The 8,631-nt window shown below is 27.8% G+C and overlaps 1 long non-coding RNA gene across 6 annotated transcripts; it reads left to right on the top strand.

Moving 5' to 3' along the window:
* LOC108661088 lies at positions 2,237-4,969 on the top strand. 6 transcript variants are annotated; one of them, XR_001926900.1, is made up of 6 exons: positions 2,237-2,434; positions 3,083-3,203; positions 3,341-3,454; positions 3,875-3,980; positions 4,148-4,368; positions 4,714-4,969. It is a non-coding gene; the product is annotated as an uncharacterized LOC108661088 (long non-coding RNA). The 6 variants fall into 6 exon arrangements; XR_001926901.1 differs by lacking the exon at positions 2,237-2,434 and having other exon boundaries at positions 2,701-3,203; positions 3,387-3,448; XR_001926902.1 differs by lacking the exon at positions 2,237-2,434 and having other exon boundaries at positions 2,701-3,203; positions 3,387-3,454.

Raw genomic sequence — 8,631 nt, 5'->3', positions numbered from 1 at the left:
AGTTAATCCAATCGTTTAAAAATAAATTAAATTATTTATTAGATAAGCTTTGTAATCAAGTAAAAAAATTGGTCATCAACAAATACGGATTTGGATAGAAAACCAAAAAATAAAATATATATAAAAATAAAAATAAATAATAAATAATCCAAATTTTTTAAAACACCTAAAAACAATAAACGCGTGCATGTAGATATCATCATTTTATACTGTCATTGCATGCCACTCTTATTTTGCAAATGGGGCGAGAATCCCGATGATGGGATTTCCCCGAGGAGCTCGTAGAAACGAGTTCTTCCGGGGATATCTTTAGGTGAGGAGAATTTCGAGACTTCACCAAAGCATTGAGATTGTCTTCGAATAATTTTCCAATAAAAGATTACCGATCCCATTCATTTAAATAAACAAGTCATGACATAATTCTACGCTTGCATCATATGCATACGTAAAACCAAGTGAGAAACTCAGTCTGATAATTCAATAAAAATTTAATTAATAAAATAGGGATTAAACTAAGAAAATGCTATATTAAGATAACTTAAGATTAAATGGTACCGTTCGTAGAACGGGCGTCACGGAGGTGCTAACCCTTCTCCGTGCGTAACCGCACTCCGGAACCCATCTCTAAAAAAACGTGGACCAGATCTCGTTCTTTCGACGGAACTAAAATTAATTTAGGACTTCGTCGATTAAGAATCGGGTTAGTAGGTGACCAATCACACCTTAGATAAAAAAGATTGGTGGCGACTCCCACACGTGATTTTAATTTTTGCCCGACGTCTGGCGGACGGGTTCCCGACCCGCACGTTACGACAATATAATAGTTACGTTCTATATGTTGAAAATTATTTAACTGTAATAGTATTATATTTAGACAAATTTACAAAAATAAAAATTTCATCTAAACTCTTAGTCATAGGTTGATAGTAATTTATATTTAGACAATTAAATATTGGTTTTTTATTTTAATTTGAGTGATAGTCTTTTTTACCATTATTTTTTATACTAAGATGATACTAGTAGCTACGCTACAAAAAATGTCATAGGAAATATAGATTATGTTGTATTGAATTTCAATTTGATACCTTCAAAAGATAAATTATTTGTAGAGAAAAAAGATAAATTGATATTAACTGCAAATAGTTATTTGTTTTGATTTCAATCATTGAAAAGTTAGTAAAGGATAAATTTATTTTAGTAGTATATATAGTAGTAATAGTTTTTTAAGTAAAAGAGATAATAAAATAATTGAAAGGAAACACCATAAGCAAATCAAATTATATATTAAAAAAAAAGTTCTTATTTTAGTCAAACAAAATGATCACACTATTAGATGATTGTGAGATATGTCTTTTTCCCATATGTTTGGTTTTTGTTGTTGTGTTGGTTTTGCTAGACTTGCTGTATATATGAAAAGATAAAATTTGTTTAGCGTCTAATTTTGATAGGCTTTTAAGTTAAATTAATAAAAGATTTGTAAAGTAATGTAATTAACATACATGATTTTTTATTTTTCACTAATGGTTATTCTAGCATTAAGTCCTTAGCTGTCAAGACAGAAGTAGTATTTATAATCGTACCTTTTTCTGTCACAACAGTAGCAAAATTTGAATCACTAGGCAAAACAATCAAGGTAATTATCATGTTTGAAGTTATCATGCCTTTAATAATGACTCCATTTGGCTAATGGTTAATCAATGTTCCAAATTCAACTTGATTGTGATGGATTCTTATTTTGATATACATTGACCCTCTTAGTGGTCCCCTCTTTACTAATTGACATTTATTCCTGGTTAAAAACTTAAGTACATGAATTGTTTATTAAACCATTTAACTTGAAATAAAGGAGGTGAAAGTATATACATCATATTGTACGCATGAACAAAAACCATGCTTGTATTTGTTCATTAACAAAATTAACAACATGTTCCCAAATCTATAACATAAGTAAAATAATGTCCTAAATGGGCTTCCTCATTTATCCACGTGTCAACTCAGACAACACTCACGTTTTCAATCTCTAAAACTATGAGTAAGTCAATTTACGGAAGAGTAAGTCAATACACAATTAAATTAAAGCAACATTAGAAAAGAAAAATCTTTACCCTCCGTCAATCCAGTGAATCCATTTCCATCCAAGTCCTTGGTGTTGTGTCAGATGCTTTTCATGCTCAAACGGGATCCCCAAGTTTTGCCACATGAAGGTTGGAGGAGCGAAGTTGGTGTTGTGATGTGTTTGGTGTCTCAAACCGCGCATTTTTCAAACGAGACACGTGTGTGGTCTTAATGGAATGACGTGCTTAGCTTGCTTTTCATGCTTTCGTTTCATGTTTGACTTGATTTTCAAATTTGGGTGAGGAGTTTGTCTTTATTTATGTTGGTTACTCCAAGGCCATCCTTTATGTTATTTCGAGTTTGCGTCCTTCATTTTTTGGTTTGTATGCTCTGTTGTTGGTGATTTCTCTCTTTGAGTTTGGGTGGTTTGCTTTCCTGTTTTCTGTGCTTTGTGTCTTTCTCTGCTTTGATTTTACGTTTTTCTTCTCAAGGGTTTTCCTTCCATGTTTGACTACTATCTATCTTTTCCCAATTTTGTTTTGTCCCCTTTTTTCTTCTTTTCTGCTTTCATTGTTGTTTCTTGATTCCATTATATATATATATATATATATATCTAATATATATATATATATATATATATATATATATATATAAAGAAATTTGATTACTCCCATTTCAATTTGAGTATTTTTAAAAAATAATTTTTCTTTCATTCCATTATTTATTTGTATAGTTGTATCTTTGTGTTATAGTGATAATCGTATCTCTCAGTTGTGGTGGATGAATGAGCCATTTGATGCTTATTCTTTTTTGTTTACTTTCATTTGTAATCAGTTGAGAATAAACTCTTATGGTTTTTCATTGGTTGTTTATTGATGCGATCATGAACGTAAGAACGTTGAATATGAATTACTAAACAGTTTAAATAGATGCTAATTATTTATTTTATTTATATTTATTATAAGTAATTCCATTTGGATCAGTCCCTTTAAGATCTATCTTTGTTTTGGAAATATTGATTTGACAGCCTTTATGGCCTAAACTGTGGGGAGGCTCTTGCCAATGATGTATGTTCTGTCCTTTAAAGAGAAGATCATAACAGAGTTGCAGAGTTTGTGGTCAAGGATGTCCAATTAATTCAGGCAAAGGTTTTTAACTTCAACTTATGTGTTTCTATACATCTTTGCTCAGTCAATTTATTTATTTGCTACTTGCCTAAGTGACAAACCTATTTACATTTCTTTTAGTCATTCCTTATTTTTTTGTTGACATTTACGTTTATCAGCATTTTGAATTTGATATTCTGAATGATTTCTTGGTGATGGGCAAAGACTGGCAAAGCATTAAAGGAAACAGTTCAGTGCGAAGTAAAGGCACCCAAAAAGAAGTCAAGGTAAAGGTGATTAAAATATTTCTCTTTAATCTTTATCCCACTCCTCTTAATTATAATTATCTATTAACTACCAAGTTACACATCCGAAGACAAGGATTGTCACAATCTATGGTAATATTTTTTATGATCACATGTTTCTGATTTCACTATTTCTATTTATAATCAGGTTTTGATTTTTTATCTTTGTAACAGTTGCTTTTTCTCTATTTCTTTCCTTTCTGTTATTTTTGCTTGCCTTATCTGATTGTAATTTTCAATTTGTTTTGGTTCCTGTCGTAGCGTGCGGGTCCAAGAACCCGTCCGCCAGACGCGAGAGACAATTAGATCGTTTAGGAGTCGCCACCAATCTTTTATTTTTTTTTATTTAAGTGTGATTGATCACCTATTAATCTGATTCTAATCGACGAAGTCCTAAATTAATTTTAGGTTCGCTGAAAGAACGAGAACTGGTTCATATTTTTAGAGATGGGTTCGGGAGTGCGGTTACTCACGAAGAAGGGTTAAGACTTCCGTGACGCCCGTTCCACGAACGGTACCATTTAATCTTAAGTTATCTTGATATAGCCTTCTTTTAATTTAATCTCTACTTTATTAATTAAATTTTTAATAAATTGATTGACTGAGGTTTTTTTTTTTTTTTACGTATGCACATTATGCAAGCGTAAAATGATGTCATGACTTGTTTATTTTAAATAATAGAATCGGTAATCTTTTATTGAAAAATTACTCGAAGACCATCCCAAAGCTTTGGTGAAGTCTCGAAATTCTCCTCACTTAGGGAAATCTCCGGAAGAACTCGTCTCTACAAGCTCTTCGGAGAAATCCCATCATCGGGATTCTCGCACCATTTGCAAGAAAAATGCGGCGTGCTATGATAGGATAAAATGCTGATGTCTACATGCACACGTTTATTGAATTAGGTGGTTCATAATTAACTCAACTATGTATTTAATAATTTATCATTTTGTTTATATGTTTATTATTATCTATTTTTTTTCATGGATTATTTTTTTATTTTTATAATTTTTTTTTACTTTTTACTTAAATCCATATCCTTTAATTAACGTTTTTTCATTAATATTTTACTTGATTATATAGCTTATCAAATAATTAATTAATTTATTTTCTTTAACGATTAAATTAACTTTATTTAGTAATATTTATTTAAACTAATTAACTAATATAAGTTTAAATACAATATTATGTAAATTTATTATTTTTTAATATATATGTCATGTTTTAACAACGATTATTTGACTTAACAGGTATTGGAGTTTAAAGTTCGGATTTATCCCAACGTTTCGGTGAAAATCCGTCTCGAACTTCGCACCCAAAAAACATCCACCCGAAAAAGGCAACTCTTTGCCCTTTCCTAGATGGAATTTCTTAAACAATCATCTCATTTTTCTTATAATTTTTTATATTTGTATCATGTTGTTTTTTTTTTTATTATTTTTTGTTTATATATATACATATTATATTTACAAGTATCTAAATATGAATATTGATCCCAATTATATATATATATATATATATATATTTACTATTACAACCATTATCATCTTTTTAGTATTTTTTTATATTTTTTTCAGATATTTGTTTATATCTATTTTTTATCAAATATTTACGCATATTTTCATTTACCACTTTATATTTTGTTGTTATTTTTCTACTTTGAAATATCACAAAATCTCTATATAATATATTTTTTGTCTTAATTAAATTATCTTTATACTCTTAATAATATGTCTTTAACATAAATAATTGAGCCACCACAATGAATAAAAATAAAAAATATTAAAGTAAAAAGGCATGCAAGTTAGATCTTACCTTGTGTAGGTTTAGATTAGCTCAAAAAGTATATAACTATGTGGGCCAAGGCAAGCCACCAAAGGTACAATAACATATAAAAATTTCTCCAAAATACTGTGAGGAGCCCCCTACCTCATTTCTCCTTTTTCTTTTTTCTTTTTTTCTTTATTTCTTTCCTTTCCTTTCTCTTTCTTCTTTCATTCACCTTTTTTCTTTCTTTCTCTCCTAGCCACTCCCCTCTTATTCTCTCTTTCTTTTTCTTTTCTCTTTCTTATTTTTTTCTCTTTCTTCTCTTTTATTTCCCTCGGCCTCTCCTTTCTTTTTCCTCTTTCTCTTTCTCTTCTTTCTCCCTGCCGACGTCGCACTTTTCTCCTCTTCTTTCTCCCTCTTCTTCTTTTTTTTTCTTTTTTTGTGGAAGGATCTTTTTCTATTGTGGCTACTGTAGCTTGTTGCTGGTAGATTTTTTTGATCTGTGTTTCTTTTTGTTTTTTGTTCCTCTTGAATTGGTTTTGCAGGTTTTTTTTTTAACAGCTGGGTTGTCCAAAAATTTGGACAACTCAGTAATAGGGTTCTGGCACCAAGGAGTTGGTGGCCAGAGCCCCATCACGCGTGGTGGTTGGGGCGTACGCCCAACCATACCTCTCTTCTTCTTTTTTCATTTTTTTAATTTTTTATTATTTATTTATTTATTTTTTAGGTGTTTACAGTTCCTTATTTGTTACTCATTCATAATCATTTAGTTTTTTTATGACCTTTTATTTGCGTTCATTTAGGTTTTATATTATAATCCATGGATTGTTGGTTGTAAAAAAAGATCTATACAACATCTTAATTTAATGAATATCATGTGTAAACCTCTCCGTAGTTTCTCCTTCTTCCTGCCATTAATATTTTTTTTCTTCTTTCACATGCTTAGGTCAAAGCAGCTAGCATAAAAAAATCACAAATTATTTATCGGTGTGCTGCTATCCTTATTAGTCTCTTTAATATGACAATTATGTAATTATTTCTATAAATAGTTTGTAAGAAATTTATTCACAAGAGCACATGAAAGTTACAAAATTGAATATGATATGGAGTTGCTTGGTATTTTTTAATTAATTTATTTTCTACTTCTTTATGTTTGTTTCTTATCTTTGTATTTGAGCATAAATTTTTTTTTTTCAATTTTTTTTTGTATGTAACTTATTTAGATATTTATTCAATTTTGTTCGAATTTGTTGGTTGTTTTATGAAAAATAGGTTACTTTATTCTTAATTAAGTTAATATATAATAGTAATGCTGGGAATATATTGGTCAAATCATTATACTCTACTACTCTATTAAATTTAATAGAAACTACTTAAGTTACGAAATTACTTTAATAGCTTTTATAGTAACAACACAATATAATTTCAATTCATAACAATTTATATTTTATCTTAATTTTTTTCATAAGCATTAACTTTTTGTAAGTTAGTTGAAAATTAATACATAAATTTGTGAACAACCATGTAACAATTATTTGCTTTGTGGTTAACTTTACAATAATTTTTGTGTATAGATATTTTTACAAACACATATTTTAGGACAAACAATTCTAACTCAAAAGTTTTCTATCCAACGAAATAAATATTCTTTCATTTTGCCGCAACGCAAAGCAGGGGTTTAATTCTAGTATATATAAATCCAACGCATTAAAAATGTTGGTGTGTCAAAAGTCATGGAGAGGCCAAGTGTTAGTCATCAATTAATAATAAATTATACATCAATTAATAAATAAAATATTCAAATGCTCTTGTTGTTTTTATTAGGTTGCATATAAATAACATATGTTTTATACGTAAAATTTTATTATTTAGTAAATTTTTAATTATAATTTAATAATTTTAGATTTAAAAGTTTCATTAAAATATAAAATTTAAAAATATAAATGATTTAAATCTTAATTTACTTTGAAAGCGATGTAGGATTTTTAAAATTAACAATCAATACAATAATTCTTCTCAAAAAATTATATAAAATCATAATATTATCATAAAAATCATCTGATAAGTAATTTTTTTATCACGTTAAGTGAACTTTTACTTGGACTTTAATATTTGATAAGTGAACTTTTACACACACAAACAAGAACAGATGCAAAAGTACTAGGGTTGGGAATACATGAAGACTAATATATTAGCTTCATCAGATTATTAAATCAATAATTTCGCTGTACAGGACTTTAGCTTTAGTAACGTTTAAAGAGAATTGTTACCAAAAGAATTTGAATATCCTGATGACAAATACAACAGTTATAAAGTATAAAATATCAAAGATGCAAAACATAATTAAAAATATAAATATTTTTAATACTGTTTATAAAATTAATTGTTCTATTTTTAAAAATACTACATATAATTACTCTTCTTGACCCAACATAGTTATAATTTTTTCGTGACAACAGGCGGAGAAGGCCACTTGCTATTATTCTTTTTGCTTTCAATGCTTCCAATATCTTTTTGCATATGTATGAATATATTATTATATTTAACAATGTGATTTTTCAAAAAAATATAAAATTAACACAAAATTGTAAAAGAGTGTAATAATTAATTAATAATTATTATAATGGTACAACTTGATGAACCCACTCTTTGTGCCCGACATTAAAAGAATAAAGGTTCACACATAAAGTAATTATGTGCTTTTAAAAAAAAAAAATTGTGAAAGTCAAGTTTAGAGACTTGATAATGTGAAAACATGACTTTCCCTCGGCCCTACTCCTGCCTCCAATTATTTTATGTCCTACTTTTTAGTATTAACTATGTATAAAAAAATGTGTACTAGATTTTAGATATCAGATTTTCCCTTTTAAGTCTATTTTGTATTCAAGTTTAGATGTAAGTCCTACTCTCTTATCTTCACCTAGATCTCCTATAAATGAAATTTCATTTTTATCAACAAAAAAATCAAAAACTTTTATTCTTCACGAAATATTAATTAGGATTTTAAAAAATTAATCTTTTCATGACATGCTGATTTATTGTAATGAATTTTTATTCAACTTAATAGTATACAATATTATTTCATTTCATACCAAAATGATTGGTTTTTATATTTTTTATTATTATTTTTTAAAAATCATAAACACGTTAAAAAATATCATTTGTAATTTTTTGAAATAAAAATGTTTAAAACATATTTTTTGAAAAAAATAATTTTATATAATATTTTAAAAATAATTATTTAAAATTAAATTTATTTGATAAAAAATCAAACAAGAAAAAGTATAATGTAATGAGGGTACGTTCTTCAACCCTTTTATAAAAAAAAGCCTAATTTTAAGTCATGATCATGCCTTCATTATTCTATATTTAAATTTTTAAGAAAATATTAATTATATTTT

Source organism: Theobroma cacao, chromosome 3 (genome assembly GCF_000208745.1).
Source record: "Theobroma cacao cultivar B97-61/B2 chromosome 3, Criollo_cocoa_genome_V2, whole genome shotgun sequence".
Lineage (NCBI taxonomy): Eukaryota > Viridiplantae > Streptophyta > Magnoliopsida > Malvales > Malvaceae > Theobroma > Theobroma cacao.
Note: the sequence above shows the minus strand (reverse complement) of the source record. Positions and strands in the feature narration are given on the sequence as shown.